Below are 20,056 nucleotides of genomic sequence, written 5' to 3'. Positions count from 1 at the left end.
AGACGGAGGGGGCAGGAGCTGATATTGTTGGTTGTTGTCAATCTTGATATTTTGTAGGAATTTAATGTTGATTCGTAGACGAGGTTCGTATACGTCCGCTGCTACCAAATGTCATAAAGACTTTGTATCATAAAGCAGCGACTTTGTATTTGCTTGTAGAGGCGTATATTTTAGACTTGTGGTCGAGCGGCTTTTATATCTTGTAGTAGTTTCCCCACCAGATGTCATGTAGTGACGGGGGAGGTAAAGAATAGTATGGGACTATTTTTATTTGTCTTGGAAATATTAAACAGGTATAATAGTATAAGTCCTGGGTAGCTACCTCCCTGTCTCGCTATCTCTCTCTCTCTCTCTGTTCTAAAGCTAATCTCCGTCTCGACCTCTCTATAGGGTCGCTTGTCTCCTTCTAAACTCTCTTTCCTGAAATCTCGTGTAGTAGGGTGTGTGTGTCCCGCACCTTCCTCATGGCAACAGAACCTTCTCACGAGAGGACTGCTGACAGCTAACTGAATCATCTCCTTACTGGCCGCTGTCGTCAGCTTTCCCCCGTGTAAGCGTTTAGCGCTGCTCGCTTCTCGCAAACACAACACCTTCTCATCATTTGACTTCCTGCTTCTATCTGTCTCTCTATCTATCTATTTATCTATCTATCTAGTATGATTTGCAATTATAATATGGAGACCTACCACATGTGTGTGTGTGTGTGTGTGTGTGTGTGTGTGTGTGTATTTGTGTGTGTGTGTGTGTGTGTGTGTGTGTGTGTGTTTGTGTGTGTGTGTGTGTGTATTTGTGTGTGTGTGTGTGTGTGTGTGTGTGTGTGTGTGTGTGTGTGTGTGTGTATTTGTGTGTGTGTGTGTGTGTGTGTGTGTGTGTGTGTGTGTGTGTGTGTGTATTTGTGTGTGTGTGTGTGTGTGTGTATTTGTATGTGTGTGTGTGTGTGTGTGTGTGTGTGTGTGTGTGTGTGTGTGTGTGTGTGTGTGTGTGTGTGTGTGTGTATTTGTGTGTGTGTGTGTGTATTTGTGTGTGTGTGTGTGTGTGTGTGTGTGTGTGTGTGTGTGTAAGTATTTTTCACACCGGAGCTACTCTTCAGAAATGCCTAAAATTGCCTTAATAGTCAGACTGCTTGTTCTACTCCCCCCACTAGACCGTCGTCCTCTCAGCTTTGGATTCTTCCCCACCTCTTCCTTTCAAGATTAATTCCCGCGTGGCAGGTTAAGATTTTCGTTTACGTTACTTATGCAAAGAATGTTGTTTTAAAAATTCTTGTAAGTTAATTTTGCACGGTAAATTCTTGTATTTTTTGCATGGTATGTAGATATAAAAAAGGATATAAAAAAACAAGTGTCTGCTAAGCTAATGAGAATAGGGCTTTTACGATTCTGAATAAATGAATGAATGCATGAATGAAAGAGAGAAACAATGGCTTGTGGTGACTGGTTTGCACGAGCCTGACAAAGTTTGGCTGTCCTACTACCTGTTCCAGGAATGTTGTACCTGTCATGAGTGGGAATTGATTTGTAGCGCCAAGGAGCACACTGTCACAGGAAAAGAGACCCGCCTCCACTCACTGGTAATATACGGGTAAGCGAGTGATAGGACTTTGAAATACAGAGTGAGGAATGAAATTTAGAATCGTGCTTTGTTGGAGCGCTGTTTCTTTGACTGTGTGTGTGTGTGTGTGTGTGTGTGTGTGTGTGTGTGTGTGTGTGTGTGTGTGTGTGTGTATGTGTGTGTAAGAGAGAGAGAGAGAGAGAGAGAGAGAGAGAGTCTATATAAGCTATCGCAAGAATTCAACAACGTGTGCACATGTGAGAACCCACGTCAGAACATACTCTTATACTCTATTTGATAATCAGCCCCTAGCGGGATCGAACTCAGGCCTAGATGACTGATGAGCTAAAACGCTACCCACCCGACCACCAGAGGTTCTACCTAGGACAGGGAGAGAGCGGAAATAAAGGCAACTATGGTGGTGATGTGGCACGCGTCTCGTATATAAGCAGGGGTCATGTCAGCTGGAGATTTAGTGTTGTGTCATTATCCAGAGGGGCTGCATGCTAGACGCGCTGGTAGGCCTGACCCTTAAATCCTGCTTGATGGGGCCAAGGGGTGAGGCAGGATATTTTATTGGCTGTTTTTATTTCTTCCAAGTTGTGTTTTTTTTTTTTGGGGGGAGGGGGGGAGGGAGAGGGAGTGTTGTGTGTTTGGTGTGTGTGAGGGGTAGTATATGCGTGTGTGCGTTAGGGGAGGGGATGTGAGTGTGGGGTGGAGCTGTGTTTGTGTGTGGATTAGAGGGATGGTTTATGTGTGTGTAAAGGGAGAGGCATCTGTGTGTGGTGGTGGGGAGGAGGATGCTTCCGTATATGTATACATGTTTTCTTAGATATGAAGGCTGACTGTTTTTTCAAAGATTTTTTTTTTTTTTTTTTTAAATAAATAACAGAACGGAGGAAGGAAAAACAAATGGGTAAAAAAAAATAATCCATACACCAGATTACTGGTGTCCTCTGTTCATAAAATATCTGTAACAATTAGACTTGAACAGTTGTGGGTTGAAATTTGGAGGAAAACAACTCTGGGGAAGCGAGTTCCAGAGAGATGCAGTTCGGGGAATGAAAGAATTCTGATAGGCAGAAGTTCTGCAATATGGTTGAGTGACATTCCAGTCATGAGCGCTACCGGATGCCCATGTAGCACGAGGGAAGGCATAGAGAGGTGGCACCATGGACGCAACTTCGTCTGAGCGCATGTTACGAGTCCCTTGTACAGTAAGGCTGGTTGTGTATACTCGTACATTATGGACTAGCAGGGTGGATGTATTAGAGGTCTTGGTAGGCTACTGTGGTCAGTAAATGTGTGTGTGAGTGTGTGTGTGTGTGTGTGTGTGTGTGTGTGTGTGTGTGTGTGTGTGTGTGTGTGTGTGTGTGTGTGCTTGCGTGCGTGCGTGCGTGCCTGTTGCCAGCCGGTCTACCTGCCTGCCTGCCTGCGTGCGCGCGAACTTAAGTATAGCCTATGTACGGTACGACTGAACACCCCTTCAACCCTCAGGTCTAAAGAGACCCCAAACAGCCAGTCAATCTCTCCACTAATAATATGAAGTCCCAATCAGTTCCCCCCATACGACTATAGAATGTGAGATACTGGACAGCTCCACCTCTGCCACACCACACTTTCACCTCGGAGGGGGAGCTAGAGATCACACCTGCATAAAATCCATCCGCTGTCATAACCCACGACTGATTACTGGCCAACTTAGTAGTATTTCTCGTACCTCTCCTTGACGATTTCCATTGGCTATTACACTTCAGTATTCTATTTCTAAGGAGTTAATATTATATCGACGATTATTGTATTATCATCACACAGAAGCAAATTGGACTAGGTGACTGAAAAATGGCCTGGCACCGAATAGGAAGCGAGGCTGGGAAGAACGTTCATTTCACCGACTTAGGAAATTTTGCAACTTCTTTCTTAACAAATTATTTTACTTAATTAATCCCGGTATTCTCCTATGTGTTTTTTATATCCCATTAATACCGACAGAGTATAAAAAATAACGTGCCATATGCAGATATAACGTGGCAAGGAAGAGATGCTACAAAGGCGCGTTTTTGTAGAACGGAGAGGGAAAGACAGGTGCATCAGAAATTTTCCCCTTGTCTCTGTCCCTTCCTGGATAAAAATAAATCCTAATTACGACACGGCAACGGATCGTAAGTTTGTCTAGTACATCCTGACCCTTCGTCGTTATTCATAAAAGTTCTCAATCAACTTTTATGATAAACAAAAGACCATCGCATTTACATCTTTCGCTCCGATGCTTTTTTTTTTTTTTTTTAAATCATAATCTTGCTACCTATAGATGGTTGTGTTCAGCTTAGTGAAGAATTATCGACCTGTATGGAACAGACAAAGACCATTAACTCCTGTCACATATGGCCTCTCTTAAAGTCCAAAAAATTGTGTGAAAGTAGAAAAATAACCTGAAAAATACCCTCGTTTTCAAAGCGTTGAATATTAAAGAGAATCCTTTTTGTTTGGTCGTATTTCTCACATTATTATTCACTCTTGTCTACTCGTAATAAACCTGGCATTTGTAGGAGTGAAGATTATACATTTTAACGCCGTCATCCCCAGGTCTTCATTCATATCTTATTCATGCTATTGGATTTTAGTTATGCTACGGGAATCCTTTCACTGAGAAGAGGATAGGAACAACTTCCCTCAAACTCCTCTATTAAGAAAGATGCCTCCAAACCTGAATAAAACAGTATGGTGGTAGACAGAGAGAGAGAGAAAACATCCTCGCTTTGACGAGGCTAAGTACAAATCAGACAATCATTTCACGTTGCCTGGTGCACTTGGGTATTTTATTCAGGTACAGACCAGACGATTCTGTTTAGCCGAGAAAACCCCCCCTAGCACTCAGAGACGACAGAAACCAGACTACACCAAATACCATTATAATTTTCTACCATACCTGTAGAAATCCTACATGACAAAGGCCCTTGTTCTCGTCAGTTAAGGAAGCTCCCTAACACCTTTTCTTAAGCGATTTATTTTGCTATTACACTTTACTGTCCTATTCTGTGTTATATAAACCCTTTCAATATTCTGCACAGATAACGTACAAAGGATATTAACCAGCCATATCCAAAAATAAATCGCTAAGGAAGAGGTGTTAGGAAGCCTCCTTACGCGATGAGAATAAGGGCCAAAGACTTAAGCACTTTTATGAATCCCTGGGCCCAGCAGTGGCAGTTCAAGCTGGGAATAAAAATCTCAGCCGTCACTTATTTTTCGCAGGGTTATCGCCTGTCCATCACCCCTTAGCGAGGACAGCATTAGGCCTTAATTTATACTAACTGCCTTCACTGACCTCGACTTTATGGCCGGGGCTTATGAGGGTGGAGGGTTATGGATGGACGTGGCATTTACATACATCTATATAAATTTAAGGATGTTTTGAAGGATTGCAGTGAGAGGGAGAGGAGGGGGGGGGAAGGAAGGGGAAATGAGGGGGAGGGAGGGAGTGGAAAAAGAGTTAGGGGAGAGGAGCAGAAAAGAAAAAGAAGAGGGGAGAAAACAGGTTGGACGTGACACATCTAAATATGGGAGACTTTTGAAGGCTTGTTGTGACAGGTAGAGAGGGGGGGGGGGAGAGACAGGAGGTGGAGTGGAGGGGAAGGGTGAAAGACAGGGTGTGGAGTGGAGGGGAGGGGAGGGAGACAGGATGTGAAGTGGAGGGGGGGAGGGTAGGTAGAGTCCTATTACCGACGTCATGTTGAACGAGATTCGGGAATTTAGTAAGAGATGGATGAAGAAATAGATGGACAGATAATGACAGATAAGTATGTTGGATGTGATGTTAGGATACAGCATCCGGTAGGAGACAGGTAGGTAGATACAGATAGATAGATACAGTTAAACAGCTTAATAGTAGATAGGCCAGACTTAGATACCTTACTGATGAGTCGATATAATAACGACAGAGACAGACAAACAAACAGATATGCAGAGAGATCAACTGGCAGACAGACAGAACAGGTGAATCGATAGACTGACAAATATTCAGGAAAGTACAGCCTGATTGATTTATACACAGAAGGGGAGGCAGGATGAGTATAGTTAAATATTTAGCTCTTATGGTTCCTAGACAGGCAGACAGATATACATAACTATATATAGATGGACACCTGGATAAAAAGATAGACAGATAGATAGACAAACTTACTGATAAACAAACGGTCTGATAGACGCACGGATACGTAAAGAGTTATGCATATAAAGATATAAACAGATCGATGGACTGATAAGACACAGATGGATAGACAGAGAGACAGACAGAGAGACAGGAAGGTAGGTAGGTAGATATGTTGGAAGATAAGAAAGTAAGTAGGTAGGTAGTTATGCTGATACTCTTATTGGTTTATATATGTAGACAGATAAAGACAGACAGGGAAACAAATGGATGGACAGACAGGCGATGCACAGACAGGTGAGCAGACTGTCCTGCAGATAAAATTACTCATATGCAGACAGACAAAGAGAGAAGACAGCCAAACTAAGATAAACAGGACTTCAGTCAAGCATTTTCGCAACTCGTACACAATCTACATCTTCTTCGTATCTTAAACACCCTAGACGGCAGGTACCCAATTAGATGCCTTATTCTGGCTATCTCCAAACGATTTTATTCAAGTAAGGGAAACACCTGTCATTTGAAAGGCTAAATTAAATAAGCTGCAACCCTGAAAGGAGGTGTTTCAGCTGGAGAAAACCGTCTGCCAAGAAAAAGAAGTTAACTGAAGTGGGTTAGTAAAATTATATACTGTAGTATCATTATCAGTAAATAATACGGTATAATTAACTCAATTTTGATAATAAACATACCCAGGTAGGATGCATTACGTGATATTTAGAGGATGCAAGATGTTTCATCCACCAGTCAACCAGACGCTCCCCGGAAGCGTCCGCCAGTCACCCAAAAGGAGAGAAAAGCAAAACCCTGGACCTGGAGAGCAAGAAAACCTGTTCTATGAGTGTCGGAAGTGCGGTATGTATTAGTGTGTGTGTGTGTGTGTGTGTGTGTGTGTGTGTGTGTGTGTGTGTGTGTGTGTGTGTGTGTGTGTGTGTGTGTGTGTGTGTGTGTGTGTGTGTGTGTGTGATGTCCCTGGAAGACGTCCCTCCTCATCGATAATGCGTGACGTTTGAATCCCTCCGTGGTGACTCCCTGTAATCTTGCTTTACTGGCCATTGTCTTCAGGGGCACGGCAGGGGTGGGGGTCGTGGCAGGGGTGGCTTGAGACGACCCTGGCACCACCTGAATGCTTGGAAGGTGACTTGGGGTGACGGAGTGAGGGATGGCTTGGGAGGTTGAGAGATTAGTTGTGAGATACGGGGGGGTTAAGGATGGGAAATGAAGAGAGAGTTGAGCAGAAATGAGAGATGGTGGTGAGGAAAGGGAGGTGGAAGGAGGTGAGGGAGGTGAAAGGAGGTGAGGGTGGTGGAAAGAGGTGAAGGTGGAAGGAGGTGAGGGAGGTGAAAGGTGATGGAAGTGGCAGGAGGTGAGGGAGGTGGAAGGAGGAGAGGGAAGTGAGAGAAGGTGGGGGAAATGAAAAGTGAAGGTGGAAGGTGAAGATTCTGGAAGGAGGTGAGGGAGGTGGAAGGAGGAGAGGGAAGTAAGAGAAGGTGGGGGAAATGAAAAGTGAAGGTGGAAGGTGAAGATGGTGGAATTAGGTGAGGGAGGTGGAAGCATGTGTAGAAGGTGGAAGAAGTGAGAGATGTGAAAGGAGGTGAGGAATGTGGAAGGAGGTGTGGGAGGTGGAAGGGAGGTGTAGGAGGTGGAAGGAGGTGAGGGTCGTGGAAAGAAGTGGAAGGGGGTGAGGAAATGTAGAAATACGTCATCGTAATGAAGGGATAAATACTGATAGGCAATGCTACTTACGAAATATAATAATAATAATAATAATAATAATAAAAATAATAATAAGCATGCTGTTCACTTACCTGCTCCTCGGCTCTCAAGGTGATGCCAGAGGGGTAAAAAAGAGCCACTCTGCCTGAAAACATGAAAAAGAAATATAAACAACAGAACCAAAACAGGGCATGAAAAGGATGAGAAAATCTGGCAGTGACGAAGGAATATTTCTGAACTGTCTTCTACCTATCAAAATTCCCTTATTACCGAACGGCTTCTCTTTGGAAATCGCTTCACCAATTTAGTACCCCCACCCCCAAAAGACTTCGACCCAAAACAGTTCAAATCAAACTGTTAGATTTTTTTTTTTATATAATGGAGCATGCTTGTAGTTTGGTGTATGGAGTGTTTTTCTATATTCATTTTTTTCCTTCCTATGTTCATCTACAAAAAAAAGGGAGGAGGGGGGAGCCCTTGATATAACGTATTGAATCCAAGCGATGACCATTTTAGTTTACCTTTTTGACACCATTTATAAAAACCTCTTGAATCCTCTTTATCGTATAAATATATATATATATATATATATATATATATATATATATATATATATATATATATATATATATATATATATATATATATATATATTTCCCCTGAGATCTGCTCTTAGGCTCCAAAAAGTATGAGTGAGACGAAGCACACCCCAAGACCACTCTGTCGGAAGAAGTTATCGAGGAACATTATCACGAATATAGGGAAAAAATGGTCACTAACACAGGGAAAAAAAGGAGTAGGGGAGGGGAGGGATCATTTAGTAAGGAAATAGCAGATCACGGAGAATTTTAAAGCAGTATCTTCACTATCAGCACTCAAATCTGCTCAATAATGTGTCACACAAAAGATAACGATGGAGCACTCTATCGGAAAGCGTGTCAAGGATTTCAAGGCTCTCGAACATGAGGTGAAGTGAAGTGAGTTGAAATGACAACGTGTGCTCACGATTAGCAGGCCAGCCTTAGTGTTTGCGTGAAAGCATAAACAAATACACTCGCCCAAATACAGCAGGGGTGTAAACAGCTTGGGTAAAAGCGCCAGTCATGGATATTTTCGTTTGCGTGTCTCGGGCGGGTTTTAGAATAGCATGGTGTTGCCGATATCGAATACATTAACCTTTCAACGACGGGCATTCGAAGCTTTGTCTGTGTTTTCCCGTAAGGTTTCCTTTGTATAACTTAAACTAAATAATTCATCAAACTGCTGTATTAATATTTGAGTATAATATGTAACTTTAATAAACGCTAAAGAATACGTTTATGGATCTTTTTCACTGGGCTTTCTGTATTTAACTTCTAGTTTTGTGCTTTCTATTTCCTTTCCTTATCATGTTATCTACCGCACTGGAATGGTGGAAAACTGACCTAAGATGACGACAACAATGGTGATAGTGATGCTGTGATGATAGTGATGTAAAGATGATAAAGATGATACTGATGGTGTGATGATAGTGATGATGTAACGATGATGATGATGGTACTGATGATGATGATATTGATGACATTATTGATGACGGTGTAGTTGATACTAATAATGACGACAATTATGCCTACGCTGATTATTCAGGAGATGAACGACGACGATGAAGTTGTCAGTATAGAGTTTCGTGCCAGGGAGCAGAAACATTCGCTCCCAGTAGCATGAAAGGAGCACAAGACCCTCACTCCAGCACAGTAACCCACGCAACAATTGATGCAAGCCAGACGAAAATACATAAAAGACCATTATCAATTTTCACACCGCACATAAACACTTTCTTCCGTGTTTCGCTATGTCTGAATGGCAAAATTAGCAACATCATTACCTCTCATTAATCTATACAAAATCATATTAAAGATTTATATATCCATGGTGCACTAAGTAAAAAGGAACGTGTTATATTCTGAATGTTTTTGTGTATTCTCGACTTTGTAATACAGAGAGAGAGAGAGAGAGAGAGAGAGAGAGAGAGTGAGGGTCAAGTTAAATCCTTCCATACAAGTGATTCAGGAGTGTAATCCAGGTGTTAAGGAAGAAGTAATGGATAGGATCAGTGGCCAACACAATGATACATAGGGCCAGGCGGGAGACAGGAGCAGGGATTAGGAGACGGAGGAGAAGAAGAAGGAGGAGGAGGAGAACGAGTACGATGGCTGGAACATGATAAGCAGAAGCACCAAGAGAAAGAAGGGGAAGAGGAGAAAGAAGTGGGACAGGAGGACGAAGAGAATACTGATACAGATACAGTAGTAGGGTTACTGTACGAAGGAGGAGGAGGAGGAGGAGGAGGAGAAGATGATGAAGAAAGAAGACGAAGGCAAAAATAATGAATGGAAATGAAGTAGTTGGCAAGGAAAAATGATCAGACGCAGGAGACGAAGGAGAAGAAAGAGAAGGGGGGAAAAAAAGAAGAGGAAGTGAGCCGGAGGGAGGATGATAAGCAGAGAGAGAGAGAGAGAAAAAAAAAAGCATAACAATTGGCTGGCTGGTAGGGAAAAATGAGGATATAATGACGAGGAACCAGAAGAGGAGGAGGAGGAGGAGGAGGAGGAGGAATATTAAGAACAATGTGTGACTGCGTATGAAAGAATAATTTATAGAACAAGCTGAAGATTTTCCAACCAAATTTTTTCCTATATCTAGATGCTTTTCTTCATGTTAGGAGAGATGTTTCAAGCTGGAGAAGTTTGACATAGCCTTCACTAGCCTCATCAGTACTAGAGGTCCATCAAAATCAGAATAAAATTGTCTACAGGTAACAAGAACAAGGTAAAAGAGGTTCCCTCACACTGAAAGAGTAAAAGCAGGTAGAAGAGGCGCAAGAACAGGAGCAAGGGCGGTGGATGGCTGGCAAGACAAATGGTGACGCTATCAATGGTGATTTATCGGTGCAGTGTGTGTGTGTGTGTGTGTGTGTGTGTGTGTGTGTGTGTGTGTGTGTGTGTGTGTGTGTGTGTGTGTGTGTGTGTGTGTGTGTGTGTGTGTGTGTGTGTGTGTGTGTGTGTGTGTGTGTGTGTGTGTGTGTGTGTGAGAGAGAGAGAGAGAGAGAGAGAGAGAGAGAGAATCATACACCATACAGTACACCTAAATAAATGTTCCTGCCTTTATGCTAGCAGAATAATACAACAGAAGGCTCTCTCAATCCAAGCCATCTGACTGTAGACAATGCATGAAACACACACACACACACACACACACACACACACACACACACACACACACACACACACACACACACACACACACACACACACACACACACACACACACACACACATCAGAGAACCATTGATGAGTGAAATGCTTAAAGGAAATTTGTTGGGAAAGTTAGAAAGCAGAACTACATCCAAGTTACTTGCTTAAACCGCCTCAAAGAAACTTGGATTATTGTACGGAGTCCGTAACTTCTTCACTGACGAGCAGTTAGTTATAATTTATAAAAGTCATGTGCGCTCTCAGCTTGAATACTGCTCACCCGTGTGGAGCGGATGTGGAGAGGTTGCATTAAAACAAGTAGACAAGATTCAGAACAAAGCTGTTAGAATTATTAATAACCCTGCTATTACTAATAAACTACCTCCCCTACAAGTAAGAAGGAATGTTGCCTCCCTTGCGTTATTTTACAGATATTTCTACAACAAATGCTCAGACGAAGTTGAGTCCATGCTGCCACCTCTCAATGCCTTCCCTCGTGCTACACGGGCAGCTGGTAGCGCTCATGACTGGAATGTCACTCAGCCACACTGCGGAACTTCTGCCTATCAGAATTCTTTCATTCCCCGAACTGCATCTCTCTGGAACTCGCTTCCCCAGAGTTGTTTCCCTCCAAACTTCAACCTACTGCTGTTCAAGTCTGTTACAGATATTTTATGAACAGAAGACACTAGTAATCAGGTGCATGGATTTTTTTATTTATTTATTTGTTTTTTCTTCCTGTGTTCTGTTATAAAAAAAAGTATAAATCGATAAGCATCCACAGCGCATTCAGACACGCAGGGAATACGTGGGTAATAGTTTTCTTCATCTCCTGTGCGCTGATTTACTCACAGGGTTACCAATGTCAGCACCTTCTCCTAAGCGATTTAATTTGCATATTACAAATAAATATTTTCTTCAGTGACTTTAAGGATTTCGTTGCAATTCTTGCTCAGCGATTTATTCTGCCATTTACATCTTAATATCCACTTGTGTTGTACCAAAGCAATTTATGTCGATATCAAACAATCAAAACCATGCAAAGGAATATTTCGGTATCGCGTGCAAAATAATTCGCTAAGGAAAAAATGCTACGAAATTTCCTCTAATAACGAGACAGAATGTACAATTAACACAGTAAATATTAACACGTCACATACAGAAAAAAAAATAAGGGGGTAAGGAAGACGGAACGTCTGGCGATATGCTTACTTGAATTTTGCTTCTTCCATGTGATTATATTCAGATCAGGAAATTACCCTTCTAATGAGGAGTTAATGAGGCTGTATATAACCCCTACTGTTTGAGTAGTCACCCTTAACCCCTTCACCTCGATGGTGCCCTTTTTTATATTAGTAACCGTCCCACAACAACGTTATTTACCGATTTTGTTTCAGTAATGAGGGGATTCTGTGAGGATATATCTATCTCCTCTAGTTCGAAAAGACCCCTTGAGCTAAATAAAATCGCCCAGAGATAGCAGTACGGTAAAAATAAGCCCGCCTGCCTGGAGGAGCAGACTCGTCGATCACAGGTAAACAACTACTTCTGTGGGGTCACCCTACAGGTACAATCCAGTATATAATCGAATAGGGAATCGGTGTCCCTTTCTGGTATACAGTGCCTCGCCAGGGTCGGGCTAGGGTCTTTCACCAAAGTGAGGTGCAAGGAAATATGAGGAGGTTTGTCTCTTGGACGGACGCCACAGATGCATCGTTCCACCCAGGGTAAACGGTGCCACCACGTGTAGGCCCCTCGTCAGCGCCATAATCGCTTGGAAACAACAATAAGATAAATAAATAAATAGGTAAATAATAAAAAAGTGAATAATTAAATAAAATGAAACAGGATAAAAAGATGTCCTCTGCCTGAAATGGTTAACAGTTAATCACCTGTACTTACCTGGATGGCGGCGGTCCAACCTGCTTAATCGGCATTCAGGAGGGGGTCACTGATCACCGGGCAATTAGGCAACTTTTACGGCCGTCTTCCCTGATACCGGCGCCAACCTTATGTCAGGCGGTAAAAAAAAAAAAAAAAAAAAAAAAAAGGAAGAATTTTGAGATGCGCATAATGAGTCTTGTTCTCCTTGGTATATGAGATTTTTCGTGGTCTCTTCCTTCTTAATGATTTATCTTGGAATTTAAGACATGTAGGCGTGGGAATTTCTCGTGGCATTTTCCTCATCCTCCCCGTTGAATATTTTTACTTGACTTTTGCTACCTTCAGATGACAAAATTCAGTTATGGAGATACTTTGCAAACTGGAGAAGAAAATTAAGTCTGACAAACGCATAATTATTCGTGTTCTCGTTGGTACAAGAAATTTTCGTGGCGTTTCTTCTTTAACCTATTATTTTCTTCCTGTTACTATACATAAAAAACTTGGCTGGAAAAAATAAGGAAATGATGAAATATTGAAAGCTGTGTAGTTATGTGTATGTGTGTGTATGTGTGTGTGTGTGTGTGTGTGTGTGTGTGTGTGTGTGTGTGTGTGTGTGTGTGTGTGTGTGTGTGTGTGTGTGTGTAAAACAGGCTCTCATCAGTAATTCATCTTGTTAAGAAAATGCCGAGACAGACAACACTATCAATTAACGACATTTATCACCACACACACACACACACACACACACACACACACACACAAGTGCACACAGTTCACCCCTGCCCCCGCACACACATATATCTACACAGCTTTCAAGATTTCACTGTTTTCTTATTGTCTCTCCTCTCAAGAACACAAGCGGCTCCTTCGTGATGTCCATTCGTTCAAGCCAATTTGCTTATCCTCGCATCTTGCCATTTTTGTAAATTCACAGTACGCGGAGTGAGTGCGCAGTTTTATTTATATTCGGGAAAGCCAAGTTGAAATCAGGGAGCGTATTTACAACTGTCTTACTCTCTCATGATATTGACAACTCTACTATTTTGTTTCAGCTAAAGCCAGACGATTTTATCCAGATGAGATCAATGCATAAACAAAAAAACAAAAAAAAAGAAAAGAAAATAAATTACGGACGTTGCCAAAAATGTAAAAAAAAGACCAAGAGAAATTAAATTTAAAAAATTGGGCTCGATGGTGTGGTATGTGCTTGAATGAGAGTGGATTACAGGAGTGGATGGGAAGAGTGGAGGAGGAGGAGTTGAGGGGTAGAAGAGGATGGAAAGTGATGGGTAAGGAGGGAGAGAAAAGGATGGGTGAGGAATGCTGAGGGCGATGGATAAAGGAGGATGGAGATGGGTATGGAGCTGGAGGGAGGGGGGGGGAATATCATGGCTTAGAGCCTTGAGAAGATGAGGATGGATGGAGAAGGAGAGGGAGTGGGGAGAGCAAGAGGTGATGGAGAGAGAGGATGAGGGATAGGGAGCTGGAGAAAGAGGGATGCGGTGGCTAGAAGGATGGGGGATGTAAGAGAAGGGAAAAGAGTGGGGAGAAGGAGAGGGAGTGGGGAGGAGAGGGAGAAGGAGAGGGTGTGGGGAGGAGACGGAGAGGGGAGAGGGACGGTGATGTGTGTTGGGCAATGAGTTAGGGAAGAAGGATGTAGTGCGCAGGTAACTAGCGATTAATGTATGTGGTTTTGTGAATGGAGGAAGAAGGATGGAGTGAGTGTGTGCGGGAGGAGGATGGGGGAGAGGGGTGAGTAACTAAGGTAGTCAAAGGCAATGCTTGAATTATGGGAGTATAGAGTGTCAATGTGGGAAGCAGAATGTGGGAGTTTGGGGAGTGTATGAAGAAAATTGTGTGCAGGGAGGAGGGTGGCAGAGAGAGAGAGGGGAAATGACGAATAGGAGGGTGAGATGTAGAAGGGAGAGAGGGAGATGAGAAATTCTTTAAAGTACAGGTAGCTACCTATCTTATCCTGGCTACAGCGAAACATTTTTATTCAGGTGAGGGAAATTAGTCCATCTGAAAGATGAAAATAGAGAATATAGGGGTAGAGATTTAAAGAAGGGGAAGAGAGATGTGGAAGTAGAGGTGCAGGAGCGACTAGTTATTCTTAAGACTGGTCTGTGACAGAAGAAATGTACACCTGATTTACGCAGTACGCCACCGATTGGTGACGGAGGGGTGGGGGATATCAGGGGGTTGGGGTTGAGGTAGAGGGTGTTTGGGATAGGGTGAGGGTGGTGGAACAGGTACAGCAGGGTAAGTACGGCGCTAAACTGGGATTATGTTAGCTTCCAATGCAGCCACTTTTAATGGTGCAAGAGTTACCGCCTTTATGTGGGGCTTCGAAGTGTTGTGTAGATGATGCTCCTTCTGAAGGGGATTTGTTGTAAATATCAAGTTTATATCAGTATAATATTAACTTCAGTTCTAAATTTATGAACAGTATCAGTTTTGACTCTGTGCAACTAGTTATAATAGAGGACGATTTGTCGACTTAGTGGGATTGGAATTCTTGTAGAGATGGTATACTGACTAAAGAGACTTGCTGTAAGTATAAAATTTATCTGCAGTTCTGAACTTATGAATGGAGCATCGCTGTTAACTCAATGCATCCAATTCTAATATAGGACAATTTACTGTCATATTTGGGATTCGAATCCTTGTATAGATGATGGGCCAACTAAAGGGATCTGCTGTAAGTATGAGGCTTATCTATAGTTTGGAACTTATGAAAAGAGTATGGCTTTTAACATTCACTGTATCCAGTTCTAACAAGGAGGATTTGCTAAACTTATGTGGTACTGAAATCGTTACATACATGAGGGGCCAGATAAAGGGATTTGCTGTTAAGTACGAAGTTTATCTAGAATTTGGACTTAGGAACAGAGCATTAATATTAACCTTCATTGTATCCACTTGTAATGGAGGACAGTTTACCGCCTTATGTGGGATTCGATTCACAGTTTAAGCATGGGGATTTAGATCAGTGTATAAGATGATGTCAGAACAGTGGAATTTGTGGTAAGTATTAAGTTTATCTCCAATTTTGAATTTATGAATGAGCCTCCTTGAATGTGGTTAGACAAACTCTTGTGAGGGAGAAAGGTCGGATGGCAGAGGATATTAGGGCTGGGAGATATGGCTGTTCAAATTAGTCAGGGGGCTAAGTGTGTTGAGATAAATGGTACACTCGCAGAAAAAACGTAAGTTATTGATTCTTTAATATGTACCGTATATATGTCTTTACACACACACACACACACACACACACACACACACACACACACACAAAGTTACAATCAATAGCGTGTAATATACAAAACAAATCCCTATCGGAAATATGCTAGGGAGCCTGCGTTGTAAGCTTCCGTAAGATTTTGCCCTAATCCCCTTAAACTTTAACACACAGTCAAATGGACCTTCATGACTCTTACAGAATGGAAATGTAATCAGTCCACGCCGTGCGAGGAACCTTAACCCACGCTAACCAAAACACGGACACTCGCAGGGGGATCAAAATGGATTCTAGCGGCAGGCACGGTGCTTCTGTCAGTGGTGGGGTTGTCAGGGAGGGGGAAAAAAAAAAAAGTGTTATTGGGTTGGTTTCCTGTGCTGACACCCAAACAAAGACTAAGTGACTTGTGTCAGTAACCATGGCAGACCTACGCTGAACCTGTGTTAAGGTATGGGAAGTCGTTGTCAGTAATTCCGTTGTACCCCCCTTGGAACTGAGAGCGTCAACAGCCGTAGAAGCAGGTGAGAACTGGGCAATGCACGTACATCAAGAAGGTGAACCCAAGGCAGGAATGGATTTAGAAACGAGGAAAACAGGGCCCAGGGTTAGGATAGTTGGATCGTGTTGTGTTTGTAAAGGTGTGTGTGTCAGCGTACTGTTTTTCCGCCCTGACATGCAGATAACGAATTGGCGTTAGAAGTCGTGGAAGGAGGGAGGTGATTATCCATATATGGATGAGGTCAGTAATCCTTTCAAACGTCCGAGGCACATAAACAGTGGAAAAAGATGCCAACAATTCCTCACTGCTTGGATTTTTGATCGTGTAGCAATATTTAGTTCGTTTTTTTCGTTGTATTGAAGTTATATATTGTGTAAAAGGACTATTGACAGTAATATGCCTTGGTTGTCATTAAATTCTTTGTCTCTCCAAGCTGTGTTAAAGGATTGGTCTCTCTCTCTCTCTCTCTCTCTCTCTCTCTCTCTCTCTCTCTCACACACACACACACACACACACACACACACACATACATACACACACACAGGATATCAACTGATCGTGTCGGAACCACAAAACAGGTAATGACCGGGTACGGCAAGACCTGTATAGATCCTGCGGTAAGGCGTGTACAGTTGCGGTCAAAAGCTACATTGCCTCTCTCGAACTGTGCCAAGATATCGGTTTCCTGCCCTGACTCACAAACAGGAAGTCAAGTACGATGGTTAACTTGGCATATAGAGCAAGGCCAAAAAATTCTCCTGTTTTTTCAATGCCTCTACTTTTGGGGGGGCTTGTCCGTCACTTCCCCCCAAAGGCATCATATCTATGACCAGAAAATTATCTTTGGTCAAGAAACATGCCAGACCTCTCTCAAATAAGTTTAAGTAGCTCTCAGAAAAACGCGAGACGCAGAAGGGGTGAAAAGCTTAAGAAAGTGTAAAGTGCTTCACCATTTCCTTATATTTTAGAGGTTCCAAGTCGATGAAAGGAGTCTCCAAACCGTTTAGCAAGATCTCATTAGGTTTGGATACGGTTTCGAGTCTGTGTAAGTGACCTATCGACCACACCTGAATATTCGCAAGGAGAGTGCCGAAGGAGAGAGCTGGGGGACAAAGGAAGCTGATTTTACGGACGCTGTTGCAAGGGAAGGCATGAGCGTCGATGGGGATAAACACAGAGACGGAATGGGCACACGGACAAGGGGAAATAATTTTAGGGACGCTGCTGCTAGATGGTGTGGTTGGGAGGGTGGATAATGGATGAGCAGCCAGGGTAACGGAGTAGTGACCCAGAGATAGAGTGTAAGGAAGAGGCAGGCTGAGATATGGATGGGCAGATGAAATTCGCAAACATTCAGGGCTGGGTTAAATCAGAGAACTATATTAGATACGTTAGAGGAAAGAATGATGGGAGAGGCCTTTTTCTTCCAGTGGACTGAATGGTGGTGATGAAGATGGCTATGTCGCTGGAGATGAAAACACTGATGATGATAATGATGATAATGATGATGACTAGTACTGATGGTGATGATGATGATGATGATGATGATGCTTGGTATGTTATTGATAAGGAAAAAAGAATAAGGAAACTGATATAAAAAACAGGGGTGCTAGGTTAATTATCGTTCTACCTCAGTACTAATAAAAATAGGTCGGCTGCCTAGTACACGTCCTGATCATTTGCAATACGACTGATAAAAAGAGGAGGAAGATAAAGATGGGTCGCCTTGAGGTAAAGACGACGAAAGAGACAGGAAGAAAGAGAAGAGAATTAATATCAGAGACACGACAGAAGGATCATTATCTTTCTAATCTTGATAAAGGAGGTGATTTGACTGTCAAGGTGTAAGTCATCAGAGAAACAACTGACTGGAGACAAATAAAAATAAATCCAACATAAGAGTGAGCATAGGAATGAAGTCAAATGATATAAAAAACAAGACAGATGAGTCAATTATTTAAAGGTTACTATATTCTCAACAATGATTAAACACGAAGTAAATAACGGAAGAAAGCACTTAGATTTGTTAAACAGAGTCCAGGTAAACTGATATGGAACAAGATAGGTGGATCAGTATCTCCCTAGCCCTGATTAAAAAAAAAAAAGGGTGAGTTGTCTGGTACACGTGGAGGGCATTAGCAAAATAGCTAATAAGAGATGGCAAGTAAAAATAGCAAAACAGATCATATTAATCCCATGAAAGACTGACAGAGAGACAAAAGATACTGATTTTACGTGCAAGATGTATTATTACCACCCTAACCCTGATGAAAGAGGTGGGTCAGCGGGTACACGTGTAGCCTATTAACGAGGCGATTGATAGGAGTCGGAGTAAAATAAACCCAGCGAAAAGAAGGGCATAAGAACAAAATAAATTGATATCAGCAACACGATAGGTGTGTGATTAACTCCCTAACCTGGTACACGTGTAGGCCATTAGCAAAACGTCTGATAAGATGATGCAGATAACAATGAACTGGGTTGAGAGAAAGCCGACGAAAGACTACTTGCAGAATAAGTGGTGCCAGGCACAACATGGTTGGAGAAAAAATAGTAATTATCTCTATCTTCAACCAGTTTCGAGTTATAGCCCCCTGAATATCCGCGACCTTGAGTTTGACCTTTCAAGGTCACTTAAGGTCAGAAGTCATGGTACCAATTAAAAGCCCATATGGGACTTCCTATATATTGATAATAGTATCTACCTGCAACCAGTTTCGAGGTACAGACCCATGAATATCCGTGACCTTGAGTTTGACCTTTCAAGGTCACTCAAGGCCATAGGTCTTAGTGCTTGATGAAAGTCCATGTGGGAGTTCCAGTATTATGATACTAGTAAACATCTCTATCTTCAACCGGTTTCAAGTTACAGCCCTCTGAAAATCCGTGACCTTGATTTTGACCTTTCAAGGTCACTCGATTACCTCCAAAATTTAATCACTTACTTTTGAGACAAGTGCCCACAAATCCTTAAAGTGTCATGTAATTTCATTCAGCCGTTTTTCCGTAATGTTGCTAACAAACAAACAAACTCGACCAAAAACAATACCTCGCCGGACTCCGTCCCGGGCGAGGTAAAAATGGGGATTTAGTATTAGCAGCAAGAAAGCTAGGTCAGTAACTCCCGGATCCCGATAAAAGATATGGGTTGACTAGTACACTTGTAGGACATACGCAACACGAGAGATAAGAAGAGGCAGATAAAAGATAATATTCAGGTAAACTCAGTGAAAGCATTGACTAAGGGACAAAGAATACTGATATCAGGATCAAGTTAGGTTATTATCGTCCTAACCCTGATAAAAGAGGTGAGTTGGCTAGTACATGCTTAGATCATTAGAAAAACGACTGATAAGAGATATAGGTAGATAGTATCCACATATATCAGCGAGAAAGAGGGGTAGGGATAAAGAAAACTGACAGGCTGATGAATATATCCTGAAAACTGATAAAGAGTTGGACAGGTGAGCAAACATGTAAGCCAAAATGAAGACGACTGATACGAAGCAGATAGAGTAATACTGAGTCAGGATAAGCCTATGAAAAAGTGGGATAAGGATGAGGTAAAATGATATCTGGGACAAGACTGGTAGGTCATTATCTCCCTAATCCTGATAAATGAGTGCAATGGCTGGTACAGGTATTGACCATTAGGGTAATAACTGGTAAGAGGAAGCAAATTTAGGATGTGTCGAGATAAGCCAACGAAAGGAAGGATAGTGGAAAATTATATCAGGAACAAGATAGGTGGGTCAGTATAAGAGGTGGATTGGTTGGAACA

The sequence above is a fragment of the Coenobita brevimanus genome, chromosome 24 (genome assembly GCF_032717465.1).
Source record: "Coenobita brevimanus isolate Jiangsu-jjx chromosome 24, ASM3271746v2, whole genome shotgun sequence".
NCBI lineage: Eukaryota > Metazoa > Arthropoda > Malacostraca > Decapoda > Coenobitidae > Coenobita > Coenobita brevimanus.
This window is presented reverse-complemented; position numbering follows the sequence as displayed.